Source organism: Triturus cristatus, chromosome 2_1 (genome assembly GCF_964204655.1).
Source record: "Triturus cristatus chromosome 2_1, aTriCri1.1, whole genome shotgun sequence".
NCBI classification, from domain to species: domain Eukaryota; kingdom Metazoa; phylum Chordata; class Amphibia; order Caudata; family Salamandridae; genus Triturus; species Triturus cristatus.
In genome coordinates this window covers 1160124571-1160140910 of record NC_140581.1, presented here as the reverse complement: position 1 = coordinate 1160140910, position 16340 = coordinate 1160124571, and the positions used below count along the sequence as shown (strand labels likewise).

The following is a 16340-nucleotide window of genomic DNA, read 5'->3' as shown; positions in this document are numbered from 1 at the left end:
GGATGGTCGGTCTTTGTCCAGAAGTTCCTCTTGGGCGGTGATGTTGTCCGTGGTCGTCAGGGTCGATGATACCTTCTTGCAGTGGTGTGCATGCAGCCAATTGCGCTTCCCCTCCACTCGAAGAGCTGTTCGGGTGGTGATCAGGACTTGCAGGGGGCCCGTCCACCGGGGCTCCAGACTCTTGGTGCGCTGGAAGTTACGCACTAAGACAAAGTCACCGGGTTGGATGTCGTGCCCGGGGCCCCTGGAAACGTCGGGAATGGCTTGCAGCACCTGCTGATGGATAACAGACAACGTTTTAGTTAGGTTGTACAAATAGTCAGACATGAGGACGTCCGGGACATCGTGGATGGATGTTGGTTTCGGTGCAGTCCAAAGGTTCATGGGCCGCCCGAAGACGACCTCGTAGGGGGTTAAGTGGTGTTTGGTGGGGGTGGAACGCATTGATAGCAATGCTAGCGGGAGAGCGTCTGGCCATTTCAGTCCTGTGGTGGCAACTATTTTTGCTATCTTAAGCTTCAATGTGGCATTATGTCGCTCAACCAAGCCTGCAGATTGGGGATGGAAGACCGCATGGAACTTCTGTTTTACACCCAGCCCCTTTAAGATGAGTTGGATAACCTCGGCTACAAAGTGGGGGCCGTTGTCGCTCCACAAAATTCGACAAAGGCCGTACCGGGGGAAGAATTCTTTCAGTAGTACTTTTGCGGTAGTCATAGCGGTGTTGTCGCGGGTTGGGTAGGCTTCCACCCACTTGCTGAAGGCACACACAACGACAAGTACGTACTTCAAACCTTGGCACCTTTCTAACTGGATGTAGTCCATTTGTAGGACTTCAAAGGGGGGATTGGGAACCCCAAACCCTCCCCGGGGTACAGCAGTTCCTTTCCCAGGGTTGTGTTGGAGGCATACCAAGCATTGTTGGGCCAGACGTTTGGCTGAGTCTGGGATTTTGTCGTTGTGCCAGACTTTGGAGATGAGTTTGATCATGGGGGCAGACCCTATGTGTGCGGGGGAGTGTGCCATGGTCAGCATGGGGATCAAGTATGAGTCAGGTAGCAACCATTTGTTCGAGTCTTTAGTTCGCCAGCAACCGTCATCGTCCTTCAATCCCACCCGTGCCCATTCAGTTAATTCGTGTGGTGAGCTGGCTAATTGGATGTCCCTAATCGTTTCCCTAGCATCCTTCCATTTCTCAGTTTGTGACCTGGTTACGTACATACGGGTCGTGGACCTATTCTCGGCTGTGGTTCGGGCAGTAATGTCAGCTAGTGCATTTCCCTGTCCTATAATGTCTGTCACTTTCTTGTGTGCCTGGCATTTGATCACAGCCAGCCGTGTGGGGAGGAGGACTGCTTCGGTCAGGGCAGAGACTAGATCTCCATGCAGGATGGGTGTGCCATGGGAAGTCAAGAATCCCCTCTCCTTCCAAAGGAGCCCAAAGTGGTGAACTACCCCGAAGGCGTATTGACTGTCTGTGTAAATGTTTGCGGTTGTCCCTGCTGCCAGGATGCATGCTCGTGTGAGAGCAATCAGTTCAGCCGCCTGTGCGGATCGCTGTGTGATGCGGGCTGTCTCAACAACTGTTCGGGCTGTGGTGACTGCATAGGCAGCTGAAGTGGTGCCATAGGGGAGCTTGATGCATGAGCCATCCACCCACAGTTCTCCGTCAGGGTCCGGGAAGGCAGTATCTCGAAGGTCAACCCTACTCTTGGTCTGTTCGTCGGTGAGAGTCACGCAGTCATGTATAGGGGACGCATTGAGGTCAGTGTCAGGGAGAGGTAGTAGAGTGGCTGGATTCAGAGTGGTGCATCGTTTCAATGTGATGTGGGGTGCAAGCAGAGTCAGTTCATAACCAGTCAGTCGTGCGCTAGTCAGGTGTTGAGTCTTGGTCTGGTTCAGGAGGGTGTCAACCGCATGGGGTACCAATACAGTGAGGGGGTTCGAGAGCACGATCCCCTTACTTTGCCGGATAGAGACAGCAGCGGCGGCTACTGCTCGAAGGCAGGCGGGCAAAGCTCTGGCTACAGGGTCAAGAGTGGCAGAGAAGTAGGCACAAGGGCGTTGTTTAGGACCTATGGACTGGGTTAGGACAGACAACGCGCATCCCTCCCTTTCGTGGGTGTAGAGGGAGAAAGGTTTAGTGTAGTCTGGGGTTCCTAGGACTGGTGCTGAGCAAAGGGCATCTCGTAATTCTTTGAAGGAGGATTGGCATTCGGGTGTCCAGGGGAGGGGGAAGGGGACATCTTTAGCCAACAGGGAAAGCAGAGGTTTTACAATAAGACTGAAGTTTGGCAACCACTGTCGACAGAAAGAGGTGAGGCCTACTAGAGACCGCACTTGCTTCTGAGTTTTGGGAACAGGGGTTTCTAGGATGGTCTGAATTCGGTCAGGGGTAAGTTTCCTCCCGTCCTTGGATAGGAGGTGGCCTAGGTATGTCACTTGGGGTTGGCAAAACTGTAACTTCTTCCTGGAGACCTTGTGACCGTTCTCCGCGAGGAAGTGGAGGAGGTGAATGGTGGCTGTGACAGCAAGTGGGGTGGTGTCGGCCGCCAAAAGAATGTCGTCGACGTACTGTATTAACACCACTCCATCGGGTAATTGGACTGCATCTAGTTGTCTCTTGAGGGCTTGCTATAAATGCTGGGACTCTCAGTGTAGCCTTGGGGTGCCCTACAGAATCTGTACGAATGGGCTTTTAAAGTGAAGCCGAACAGGTAGCGGCTGTCTGGGTGGATGGGGATGGAAAAGAATGCGTTCTTGAGATCAATAACAGTAAAGGTGGTGGCAGTGGACGGAATCAGGGTGAGGATGGTGGTGATGTCTGAGACCACGGGGTACTGAGGTATGACTACTTTGTTAACTTCTCGTAAGTCAACAATGAAGCGGTATGCTTTCTCATCTCCCTCGCCTTGCTTCTTTACAATGGGTAGGATAGGGCTGTTGCAAACATTACTGACTACTTCTTCTACTACTCCTGCATCGACTAGGGACTGGATGATTTCCACCAATGCCTTCTCGCCTTCGGGCGATATTCGATACTGTGGAAGCTTTGGGAGCACTGCGTCCGGTCGGACGGTTATGTGTACTGGGTCGATCACCATGCGCCCTACATCTGAGTCGGTTTTAGCCCATAGATGTGAGGGTAACGTGTCGAGTAGGGACAGGTCAGCATCGGTTATAGAGAGCATACGTCGTGTGCGACAAGTTCTGAACAGATCTGGGTTATCGTGCAGGATGACTCGAACTCCGTCTGGGGAACATCTGATGGTAGCTCGGAAATGTTTTAGCAAATCGAGTCCGATAATAGCAACGGGGGTGTTGGAGGAGAGCAGAAAGGTCGTGTCAGTGGCGTTATCTTCTAAGTCAAAGGAGATTGGTGCTGACAAGGGGTTAGTGGAGGGCGTTCCATCGAAGCCTATTGAGGTTACGTGTGAGCCAGACAAGGGTGCCATAGGAATCAGTCATTTAGATAACCCACTACGTGTCGCCCCAGTATCTACCAGGAATGGAGACTTTGTGCCCAAGACCTTAGCAGTGACGTAAGGACCTTGCTGGTCAACACGGAGTTTGACTGGATCCCTCCCTTGCCCCTGGCGGTCCTATGCGAAGTCATGGGTGCTTTCGTAGTCGGACTGCTGACACTGGTTTTGTCGGGGGCGATCAAAGGTGTTTGGTCTGCCTGGCCTGTTGTTGATGGCGTCGTTCGTGTACCCTCGTCCCTGTCCTCTACTTCTGGGGTCATATGCTATGTCTCTGGGGTCCCTATTTTTGTTCATTTCCAGAAGGACCGGGCACTGGGATTTCCAGTGTCCGAACCCTCTACAGAACGCACATTGGTTCCCATCTAAATCTCTTCGTCCGGTGTAGGGTGCAGGTGTATGGTCTCTAGGGGGTAGCTTTCTAGAGGCGGTTGGTTGGTAATTCCCTTTAGGGGGCTCCCTTCCTATGGTCACCCCTTGCAACTGTGCTATCATTACCCTCTCCTTCAGTTCCTTTTTCTTTCTCTCGGACGCCCTATCGTTCTCATTCTTTTGGTGTTCGTAGTATTGGGCCATCTGGAGGATTGCTGCGGGTTTGGAGGTTGCCCAACTACTCTCGCTGGTCTGTAGTTTCTGGGAGACTTCTTGTGACAGACCCTTCACATAATTCTGGACAAAGAGGTGATGTCCGGTTGCAGTGGTCATGTCCTGGCCACTATAATCAGAAAACACGGTCTCGAATCGAGAGAAGTATTCAGACACATCCTCCTGGGGTTTCTGGCGACAAGCCGTCACTATCGACCAGTCTACCTTTCTTTCTGGGATTAGAGTCTTCAATTTCTGTACAATCTTGTCTGGGAGCTCCAATATGGCTTTCGGGGGTTTCTGTCCCGGTTCTCGCTGTTTGTCTATGGTATCAAGTTGTACCCAGGTATATCCGAACGGCTCAGCGTGGTCGACTTTCCGGATTTGCTTCCACACATCAGCCGGCAGACATAACCCGAAGAACAAGTCGATATCTGCTAAGGTCATTATTGTTGAACCTAAGGCTGTACCTAGTTCGGTGTAGAAGGCAGTCGGGTTCTTTCTTAAGTCGGGTAGGGTTTTTCTAAAGGTCAAAATGTCTTGTCAGTCCCATGGCTGGTAGACCCAGTTATATACAACCCTTCCCTTCGCATCTTGGTGGTTGATGTCGTCATGTGTTCCCTGACCTCGTGGGGGGACCCAGTAGGGGGCGGCTTCTTTGATGGGCATCATGGTATCAGCCCTTCCTGCCTGGGGTTTAGTCGCTATGGGGGTTTCTGCTTTGGTTGTCTGTCTGTGCTCTTTAAGGTGCCGGTAGACCTCGAGTGTACGAGTGAAGAGGTCCGTCACATCGCCCTCTCCTTCTTCCCCAATGTCTACCTTCCTTTATAGGGCCGCTAAGCCTTCGGGACCTTTATCGTGGTACCTATCCTCATATGTATTCAGGGCGTGAAAACAAAGTCGTACGACGAAGTGTCGTCTGCGGTTGTCGGCATACGAGTTATACACGTCTGTTATATACTCCTCACTTTCCTTTCGCTCTACCAGTGTCCTTACTATCTTATCGATTCCGGCTCGTTCATCCTTTGTTAGTCGATTCATTCTGGTGGAATCTTTCTTTCTCATCTCAGGGTCATCTAACGTAATCGCCAACGTTGTGTTCAGTACAAGAGGCTCGGCCGGCGCGGAGGCCGTGAGGACCGAGGCCCTGGTACTGCTTTCGCTTGTGTTTGGGGGTTGTGGGTGTTGCACTACCGGTTGGGAGGGTGCGTATGGAGGGGGCATGTAGATGATCGGGGGACCTAATAGCAATTCGTCATTCGTTCGTTGCTTGGAAGGCAACTCAGGGTAGAGCATAGAGGGGGTCCTAACAGGGTACTGGCCTGATGTTTCAGGCTCTTGTTTTAGTTTAGCTTCCCTTCCCTCCTTTATTTCTTCCTCTAACTTTCAAGCGGCAAGGTGAGCTGCCTTTCGTAATTCCTTTTCGTCTTTCACTTCTTCCCTCTTTTTCCGTTGCGTTGCTTCTTTGCGCCACATGCCGATACTGTCAAGCATAGTAGGCGTCGTTTTATTACTACGTAGAGCTATTTCTAGCGTTTCTATTTTATGGTCATCGAAGGATCCCATCAGTGGCCACTGACTCTCGGGGTCCTTCTTTGTATATTTATGCCATAGCTTGCTATAAGCTACGGCGACTAGTCCATATTTAGTGAACATGTCCTTATTAGGGGTGCCCTCCAGTGGAGCCGGATGGTTCACCTCTAATAAGCGGTCCGGGCAGAACCAACTACCAATCAGTGGGGAGAAGATAGGCATGACGGGTTACAACGGGGACAAAAGTCAGCACTACCTATCTTTTCACTGCTTGCAAAGACTAGATAGAATATCTCTATTCCTCGTTATTTGTAAGCAGAGAATACCTCCAAAGAACCAATATCGAACAACTAGTGTTCGAACAATCAATCAATCAATGGTGAGAAAGAGATAATCACGACGGGTTACAATGGGGACAAAAGTCTGCGTTACCTACCCTTCACTATTTGCAAAGACTAGACAGAATATTTCTATTCTACGTTATTTGCAAACAGAGAATATCTCAAAGAGCACTATCCTTCAAAACAATCAATATTCGGACAATCAATCAGTGGGGAGATAAAAATAGGCACGACGGGTTACAATGGGGACAAAAGTCTGCGTTACCTACCCTTCACTATCTGCAAAGGAAGAGAGAGTATTTCTACTCCTCCCTGTTTGTAGACAGCGAATATCTCAAAGAGAACAATCAATAAGCAAATACTAGTATTTCAATCAATCAATCAATCGTTTCGCAATTTGTCGTGTTTCACGACCTTACCCGGACCGCGTGGACAGTTTCTCGTCTTCCGCCTCCAGCGCCCGATCGTCCTCTACTCTCCGTTATTGCCGCGGCACTCCTGAAGGTTCCCAGTCAGGAGCGTAGATCACTCGAGAGAGGTTTGCTCGGAACCAGTGAAGTTCGGATGATCGGCTGCCAGACGAGGGTCTATCGGGCAGGAGCTCTCCCGATCGTTGCAGTCGTTCACTCTGTCGTTGGGACCTCTCCCACTGGATCCACGTGTCGCTGATGGGCCCCACGCTTGGGACGCCAATTGTTAAATGGTAGCGGCAGTCGTAGTCGATAACCTTTCAAGTATTGCCCGGCGGTAATCGCCTCTTATACCATTCGATGCTAAACCAACAAAGAGGCAGGCGCCGGAGACTGGAAGGCAGGAAACAAAGTTTTATTCCGTCGGAGTGGAACACATCAGATCAGACAGCGAGGTATCGTCACGAGGTGCTCTAACTGCATCTCAGAGACCTGGTCTCTTATACACACGTTTATGACTTTATTGCAGGGTTATCATACATGGCACATTCGTGAGATCACTTTGATACATGAAAGAACATCCTCAGAAGTCCCCCACCCCACCCGCAGTAGGAGATGGATATCACACAGCATGATATTCCGCCAGTTCCCGGGGGTGTGTGCAACCGGTAGGGTCCCAGGGGGTGGGGGGCCTTGATCTGCTGTAATCCCTTTGATGTGGGGTGTTTCCTTTACAGTAGGGGCAATAAACTGCATCCGCAGGGCTAGGTGATGGCCTGGGATCGGTTCGGACAATCGGGCGCGGAGGAAGGGGGTTATCAGAAAGGATGTATGACCATGTATGGGATGAAAAGGAGGTGTTGGTCAGGCACGGGGTGCGATTCCATGGCAGGGTCGCGCAGAAGGAGAGGTTTTACAGCCCATGTACGAGAGAGCGGGGGTGGCCAGCGCGCGGGGGATGTTCGCAGCGCCTGAGGGGCGCGCTGGTTATCGGCGATGAGCGGGGAGAGAGAGTGGGGTGCCTAAAATGGCTGCCGTGCGTTTTCGGTGCGTGGCGCTGGGGAGAGGCAAGATGGCGCAGATAATGTTCAGTTACAAGCTACATTTCCACACTTATCAGGCATTTCATATTTTGGCTTGGGGTCCCCCTTTTGATAGAAAGTGACAAATACAGTCACTTTGTCCCCTGTAATTCAGGATCTATGCAAAGCTTTAGGGATTAAACAACACTTCCGCAGTGTATACCACCTCAAGTCCTCCAGGAAGGCTGAATGTTTCAACTACACCTCGAAAAACACAGATGGATGATATTTGTTTAGAGGCAGGATTTAAGTGAACCTATGCACTACGCTTGGCCCTTTTGATAACCTGAGTCATTTCTAGTCTGAAGACTAAGCTAAGTGCTTATGAAATAGTTATGAAGCGACCCATACTGCTTTTATCCAACCCTCCAATCTCTTCTGCTTTGCTTGATTGCACCCAAATGATGATGTGATGCTTCAATACTTTAAATAACGTACTTGCTGTCTCTAAAGCTTCTGTTCTCAGGTCCCAGCTGCTTTTCCTGCTTGTCTAACCGAAGTCTGCCAAAATCTAACTGAATATATGTGCGAGTACACCAGTGAAAGTCAGCTCTTCAACCCCAATGGCGTGCCCCCTTTCAAGTCCTGCTCACTGAAGTGCCATAGAGTGTCAGCCTGGGTGCATTCCTGCCACTGCAAATGAACCACAGAGCCAAGATGTTCCAATGATGCTGCTGCCTTCATGCCTATGAGCCAAGGTGCTCCCACACACCTTCCCCAGCTACTGTGTACAACCCTGTATCTTCGGGTTAAGGATGGCCTAATGGTGCCTGCACCCACTAGCCTTACTCTCTCCATGATTAAAACCCTCCTTCTGCCCAGAAGTACACATTAAAGCCTAGATTGTGGGAAGGCTCCTGGCTATTTGATTCCTCAATGGCTTTGGCCATTCCATTTTGCTGCACACCTTGTTTTCTGGCTCACAGTGTGCCTCTGTTTAGAAGGGCCAGATGGCAGGCATCAAGAAATCTAAAGTACCCTGACTGCCCCCCACCTTTTGGATTGATAATCATTGTACAGTTACAACATCATTTCACATTTTCTGAAACAGATCAACAAAGTCTTAACCTCTCTTCTTGCCGCATCTGTGCCCACTTACTCACTGATTCCTTAAGGGAGTGTGCTAATGGCCCACGTTCCCTTTGATGAAGAACATTGTCTTAAATTGTATTTACATGGCATGACTAGGATGAATGTGGTAATGTCTCTCCTTTTGCCCTGTTGCCAGGGAGCTTCAATTTCCCTAACCAACTTATCAATCCCTCTGCTGTACTCTTTGCTGACACTGCTCATAGAATAGCATATGAAACGTGAAACTGCAACGTCTTTGTGGTTCATTGTTGCTGCTTGAACTGATTCTAAGCTCAGTCATTATTATATTCAGCTATCAGCAGGAGTCCTCTATTCCCACAGCCATTCCTGTGAACAACCTGGCATCTTCTTTGTTTGCGGTAACCAGGCGTACACCTGGTTATCCAAGGAATGGTCTGAATTCTGCTACCCTGCTTATATTTTCCCATCAACACAACACCCCTCTGCTATATCAACTCACCGGAAGAGACTGCCTAGAGAAATATCAAATACTGCCCGATTCTTTGCTATTTTGTTTCCCATGTATGGAATTGGGCTTTCAATACAAGAGAACTAAATAATAGCTAAAGTTTTTGAAGAAGTCACCAAGTTTATAGCTAGAGATTTCGAGTTGCTATCCAACCAACTTGATGCCTAAAGAATTGTCATTTTATAAAAACAGAATTGTTCTTGACTTTGTCCTAGTTGCCAACGGTGGGGGCCTATTCAATTATAGGTTCAAAAAGTTGTTCTTTTATGCTAAGCATTTCTTCCAGTATACACAAACAAGTTGATCTTGTTTTTGGTTGTGTCAAGGGACTACATAAAGTTAATGACAGCTTTAGCATTAATAGAGGCACGTTTAGCTTTTGGATGAAGTGCACACTTGAAGGTTTGGGAATCAAGATATCAGAGATCATTTTGTTAGTCTTTGCTGTCCTTATTGCCCTATGTCTTTGGCAAAGTATATAAAGTCCATTGATTTTCTTACAGGAAATAGAGAATCATCGCCTTCCGTTCTCCTTAAGGTTCCAGACGTAGATGAGAAACCTGATTAGCGATCACTTGACTATGTTATTGATGATGTATCCCAGTTCGTGAAATGCTAATAATTGAACTGCCTTAATGATTGCGCAAACAAATTGTGCAAAGTGAAGGATTGTGAAATTTTTAAATTTTGCATTACAGTAACTGGAACTTTTGCAGCCATTGTCTGTTCATGCTAACCGTGCCTTCAAGGTGAACCCATATACAATGTGTTAAGTCTTGATTCAATATTTGGCATTTAAGGAGAGACATTTCTGATTAACTTGCTAAGCGGTGAAAGATTAGATTTTTCTATCTTTCTGTAGGTTGTTTGTGTACTTCCTCATGACTTGAGAATCCTGCACCTGTTTAGCACCTTTGTTTCAGCCCCATCACATGATCTCCATTGGGGCCCTGTATACAAAAACCTGGAAATGTGTGTCTTGCCTATGCTTGTGAAGTTTATGCTCATTAGGGATTCACGGGATCTCCTTGTCGCCCATTTCCGTGATTCACAGGTATATTTTTCTTTAGTTATTAAACATTTTTACACTTTGAATTGGCATGGTGTCACGTTTTTGTAACACTTCGATACTATGTGCCACAATAGTTTTGCAGCCCAAAATATTTACCAATAATTACCATGATATTATTTTACAATTATATTTAGAATTCCATTTTCTGGTACCTAACTGCTTAGGTTTACTTCCACTATACACAAAGGGCCCGATTCACAAAGGTAAACGTACACCTTTGTGTAAATGTACTACTTTTCAGAATTCTAACTTGACTACTTTTCGGTATTCACAAAGGTAAGTTACTACTACTAAAGTTAGACTTTTGGACTAAGTTTGCCTTTGTGAATACCAAAAAGTAGTTAACTTACACAAAGTTTTAGTTTACCTTTGTGAATCTGGCCCACACTTTGCTATAGATCTGTTTGCTTGATTGATGTGTGTACCTTTCTACTCTTGCGATTTTATATGGTTCTGGACAACACATGACTTGTTGAAATGTCTGCTTAATACATACTCACGATCATATGTGCTTTTTTTCCTGAGCCAGCTCTGACAGAAAATACAGCACATGTGCTACATCTGTGGATGAGAGTTCAATATCCCCTGTCACACATTAGCTTCACCACAGTGCTCAGGCTGTCCTATACCATTTCAGCTTCCCAGAAGTCCATAAACTACAGAGGAGCCCTTCCGCCTGCTTTAAAATGCCTCTGAGTGCACAACAGCTTTGGATAATCTACAGGCCACAAATGACAACTTCCTGTCTGCCACCAGTGGGGAAAGAGTTTTCCTGCAGCCTTTCAGGAGGTCTTGTCTCTTGGGTAGAAGGATTGGAGAAGCCATAGAAAGGTTGCAGAGAAAGTTCCCGAGTATTTGTACGCCAAGTGTATGGCTTCTACATTGGAGCAATCAGGATCATATCAGTCTTCTGCCCCTGGACTGGGCTAATGTCCTCTACCACAGCAGATCTTAGACTCAATCAAAATGTGTCATAAGGATTATATAATGCCATTGTCTAATTTTTAAATGGACAGAAAGTACACAAAATTAGAACCTCAATGCTGCTACTAAAATACAAATGACAAGGATTCCCCAAGAATATTTAACTCGCATGGATGTGGTGTGCAGAGAGAGTTAAAAACGGGGCAACTGCCAAAAAGAGGAAAGACAAAGTGGTAGAAATCCAAATAAATCATCTAAGTATGCATAGAAAACTTTTGGTCATTATGAAAGTATAAAAATTGGACATTGCTCACCCAAAAATTATTTGCAGTGTGCTCTGCTTCCATTCCAAACTCTGAATGATGGAGGCTACAAACGAGAAAGAGCTACAGGTCTGATTTAGAGTTTGGCGGATGGGTATATACCGTCACAAACATTACTGGTCTCTTGGCCACTGTATTATAGGTGCATTAAGAGATAATTCATTATAATATGGCAGACAAGGTATCCATCATGTTTGTGATGGAGTACTCGGTTGCTGGAACTCTAAATCAGGCCCTGTGTCTTAAAGATGAGAACATGACTGTGGTTCAAGATCTGTTGAATAGGCAGCAAAGTCAGGCAATATACCACTGGGTTAAGATGTCTGAAGAAACAAAACAACAACAGCATGGCTGGCCAGAGCATCCTTCACTCCGTGCAAATGCTACCAAAACTGAGTGTGTGTGAAGAGTGTGTCTTTTGAGGGATACACGGACTGTCAAAATGGTTGTCATGCTGTCTATCTATAATGTTGACATGAGCCTGCAATTGTCATCTTGGCTAGGTAGCGAGTTAGGTGACATCATCCGCATGAGCAGTGTCATCCAGTGTATGGTCTCATCCACTAAAAATGCAAAGACATATTTAAAACTGCTGCCAGGGACATTTAATCATGTTCAGAATTCTCAATTCTGTCGCAAGTTGACAACCTCTGGGAGGGTCCTACCTGACATGCAGGGAAATATTCAAGCACCCACAAAAAGTAATGTCTCTCACAGGTAGATATCATGAACAGTCTTGCTCTCACAGCTAGCCATGCAAATACCGTATTTGTAAAGCGCTGCTATCACCCCGGGGGGTATCCAGGTGCTATGCTATGGTTCTCAGTCAAAGAGCCAGGTCTTGAGTTCCTTCCTGAAGACGTTCAGCAAACGTGAGGTGCATAGGTGGCGAGCAAGGGAGTTCCATGCTTTGGCGGTGAAGTGAGATAACGAGTGTCCTCAGGTGTGGCTGCAGAGGGTGCGTGTCATCTGTGCGAGGGTGAGGTGTGCGGAGCGCAGGTTTCTGGTGGGCTGGTGGAAAGTCAGGAGGTGGTTCATGTAGTGGGATCCAATGTTTTGGAGGGCTTTGTATGCATGGATCAGGAGCTTGAACTGGCATCTCTTGTGAACGGGGAGCCAGTGGAGGTCCCTGAGGTGTTGGGCGATGTGCGTTCACTTGAGTAGGTTGAGGATCAATCTGGCTGTTGTGTCTGTTTCATCTGGAGTCTTTGCATGAGCTCGGAGTTTGCACTGGCATAGAGTGCAAAGTAAGGTTGAATAAAAAATGTAGATTGTATTCAGCAAAATAAGGATGACCTATTGAAGCAAACTGGCCCTTATCGTGATGGCCTGATAGCATGTCATGAAAACATATCCTTAAAGTCTTGTATAGAAAGTGTCCTGATTGTTTGGGGCACCCAGAAGTGGCTGGCTCATGGATAGATGTGGTGGTAGCTCCTGAACATGGTCCAAAGTCCATGAGGGGACTGAGGCCTGGGCTACAGGTCACAGCACAACGAGGAACACAGGTCAAGAGTGCGGTTATGTGTGCCAATACTGAGTGGTTGGTCCACAGGGGTGTGGGGAGGCATCTTCCAATGTGGCTCGAAGCATGCCTGAGGACTGAGGCCTGGGACTGAGGAATGATGAAATGTCTTAAAGAGTGGTCTGGCGGCCTGGCCCTTAATGATAGTAATGGTCAGACTGGTCATTAGTGGCTGTAGCACTGGGAGAAACACAGATGTGGCTTTCAGTCTGGTGGCCTTTCAGTGTGTAAACTCTGTGCAGAGAGACTTTGCCAAGTGAAAAGTAACCAAAAGCACTCCTACAATCAAACTAATGTTTACAATCTAATTTGACTTTTTATTGCGGTCCTATAGTTACTATCTAGGTAGTGAGCAACGAGACCACTTATTTTAATGTTAAGCAGTGTAAATAGAGGTGATGCTGGGAAAAGGATGTGAGATTATGGACGGATAGAATCACCCATTAGATGAATTTGAGCAAACTGCCGTTTTTTATAACTCTAGACTCATTAGATATTTACTGTTTTTTGGGAGTAGTGGAGAAGCAGAATTGTTCCCTACCATCAGCTGTTGGTTCAAATGGGTTGCTATTAATATAAAGACAGATTACTCTCTGGGACCACTGACTCTATGAGGTCAAGCGAAAACCTCTGGTTCTGCTAACAGAGGATCAGATTCTACATATGCCTTCATTGCAAATATCCCATTAATTCCGGTGGAGCTGTTAACAATAGTTACTGATCTCAGTGGAATTTTGACTATAGTGGGATTACCACGGCTCAGTGGCATTCCACCTGGAGGTTACACCAGTTGAAAGCAGGAAAGGTTGACATATAGAATAGCGAGGACACATATGCGAGTCGGCATGATAAGGCCATTTCCCACTTAACATTCCCCCTCTAAAATGTAAACCTGTTGTTTATCACCCATTCAAGAACTAGCAGGATACTTGTAATGCAGGTTTTAATCTCAGGTAAATGAACATTTCCTAGCAATCGTAAAGGAATGTTTCAATTCTATTAAGGAAAACTGAGGTGAGGATTATGCATAACTTTCTTCTTTATTACTCTCTAGCAGTTTGAATGCCAATTAAAACTAAATTTCACAAAACCAGAGGGAAATAGAGCAGCAACATTACTATGAACAATTGCATCATCAAAGTTAACAGTAATATTGCAAAATTCCTATACTCACTATTCAAGGAGGAAAGCTCAAGATCCAATCAAAATCATTTTAAGGAAGCGGAGAACAGAGTCTCCAGATCTGTGATGTGGCATAATTCTCACCTCTGTGTCCTAAAAGGAATTAAAACTTTTCTTTATGATTGCTAGGAAATTGTCAATTCTATTTCAGGACCAGAGGTGAGGATTATACATGTTTAAAGCTTATTTACCACCAGAGAAGCAATATTACCAATGGGTTTTAAGAAAAACCTCCTAAATGTGGACTCTGAGGATCATTCCACAGCATCCATAATATCCTCGAGCCTCATGCTAACTCAAAAAGCTTTAGGTCCTCTTGCAGAGTGAGCTCCAAAAATATTGCTACCCATACCTGCTTCCTGCATGACTCAATGAACCCATCTGGCGATTGTTGGGGATAACACCGCCTAAAAGGGTTTACTGAGCAAAATAAGAAGCTCCCATTCACCTGCAGGCCTGACCTCTCGAGTCACACTACCAAAAGCATTCAGTCACTCCACCACACATAATTTGAGACAGTCATAAAAGGCTGGATATGATATCACTCTAGTGTGTGATTTAGCATTCCTGGAAACATTAAAAGTCACTCCGTTCGGATGGAGACATTCGACCTGATAGTTCCAGAGCCCTAACATTGAACACCCTTCCGTACCATGGCCCACCAGTTCAGATAGGAAATTTAGAACGTGGATGAGATTTGATTCCACTAGATCCAAGTTTTGTTACAAACACAAACCCATCCATCACCTCGAAGCGGAATTATATATTTTGCTTTTACTTTCAGCCCATGCTTTAAGGTTAAGCTCCTGAGCCTTCCTCGGAACCCCTTAGATTTTCCATCTTTTCCTGTAATCCTCCACGCCATCAGTTGTAGGTTGCCTGCAGACGAGCTGGTGCACAAGACACTCTGGGATCCTCAGAATTTGAGGATAGTGAGGGAGACATATTGGAGAATGCCAGGAAAGATCCAGAAAAACTGGAAATCATGCTTACAACCTCCAAATCGGGATGACTAGAACCATTAGTGAGGTTCTGTAATTTTCGAGTCTGACTCCATTTTGTTCTGTGCCACCATTTTGTGTTGCCCTCACGTAGGCCTGTGAAGGTAGCCTGGCGAATAAAGTGGCCTGGCCTTCTTAGTTCATGTATACATTAACTAGGTTTCTTTTTGACTCTGAAATGAACTGTAAGAAACTGACCTCTGCACCTGAAACTGACCCCGCAAAGCCAATTTCCCTGATCGATCTTTGTCTGAGATTGCCAATCAATGTTCAGGACATCGTTAACTTTTAGTTTCCTTGCACATGCCTTATCTTGTTCAGCATCTGTTACCGTTTCTTTTTTTATGTTTCTTCCTTACATGGGTTATGCTTTCAATTATAGGTTTGTCCGGCTTGTGGAGATTGAATTTGGGAAATTCCTAATAATTAACTTTTGGGTTGGGATACTGTAAATTGAGTTTTTGTTATGTGACACTTTGTTTGAAAATGTACCTTATTGGCTAGAATTTTGTGCAGCGGGTGTACATTTATAATGTGAATATTGGGTATAAAAGGAGACGTCTCGCCTTAGTAAAAGGAGCAGTCTCCTCAGAGTTTACACCGTGATGTATTTCTAGGATCACTGTTACTAGCTGCAGCTAATAAACTTGGTCTCTGATGCCATCCAGAAGTATTCCATGTCTCTGTATACCAAGACAGGTGAACTCGAAGATCTTAGGCGTGCCCCTGACGCCGCTGGGTTAAACCCCGGTTCTTCATTAGCCTGTTCTGTTGTCTGACTTGTGCTGAGACTCTCATGATCATTATAAATAGCAGGAAGGCGTCTGATGCTGCCGCCCCCGGGTCAGGTCTCCAGCTGAAATACATGGAAATCTGATGGTCTAGTCTGGAGGTGAAGAGATCCACTGAGAATGGCACACAGACGTTGCTTAGGATCTCACACATGTTTGGATCCAGTGACACATGCCTGAGGATACCCAGAAGGAGGTGAATATCCTTTATCATGAAGTGGCAGTACACCAGGCACTTATTGAAGTTTGAAGATTTATTACTGGGCAGAAGCCCTTGTCCTTCCTTTTCCCTAAAAATATGTTGTTGATAAACCCTTTCGGATGCAAAGAGAATCTGAAAATGGCCTGCTTTGCCTCCAGATCCACTACCATTGGGTCAAAGAGGCGAGCTTGAACCGCTGCAAAAACTAATGGGCATTTTGGGGTTAACTGAGCAGGGGACCTGTAGAGCTCTATATGAAAGCCCTTAATAGTCTAGATGACCCAAGTTTCTCAGGGTAGTTGATGGCAGTTGTGGGTAACTCTCTC

The 16340-nt window shown here is 46.4% G+C and overlaps 1 pseudogene; it reads left to right on the top strand.

The window, feature by feature from the left end:
- LOC146866508 (transmembrane protein 115 pseudogene) overlaps positions 1 to 15036 on the top strand; it is a 31909-nt pseudogene extending 16873 nt beyond the window's left edge.
- The last annotated feature ends 1304 nt before the right edge of the window (positions 15037 to 16340 follow it).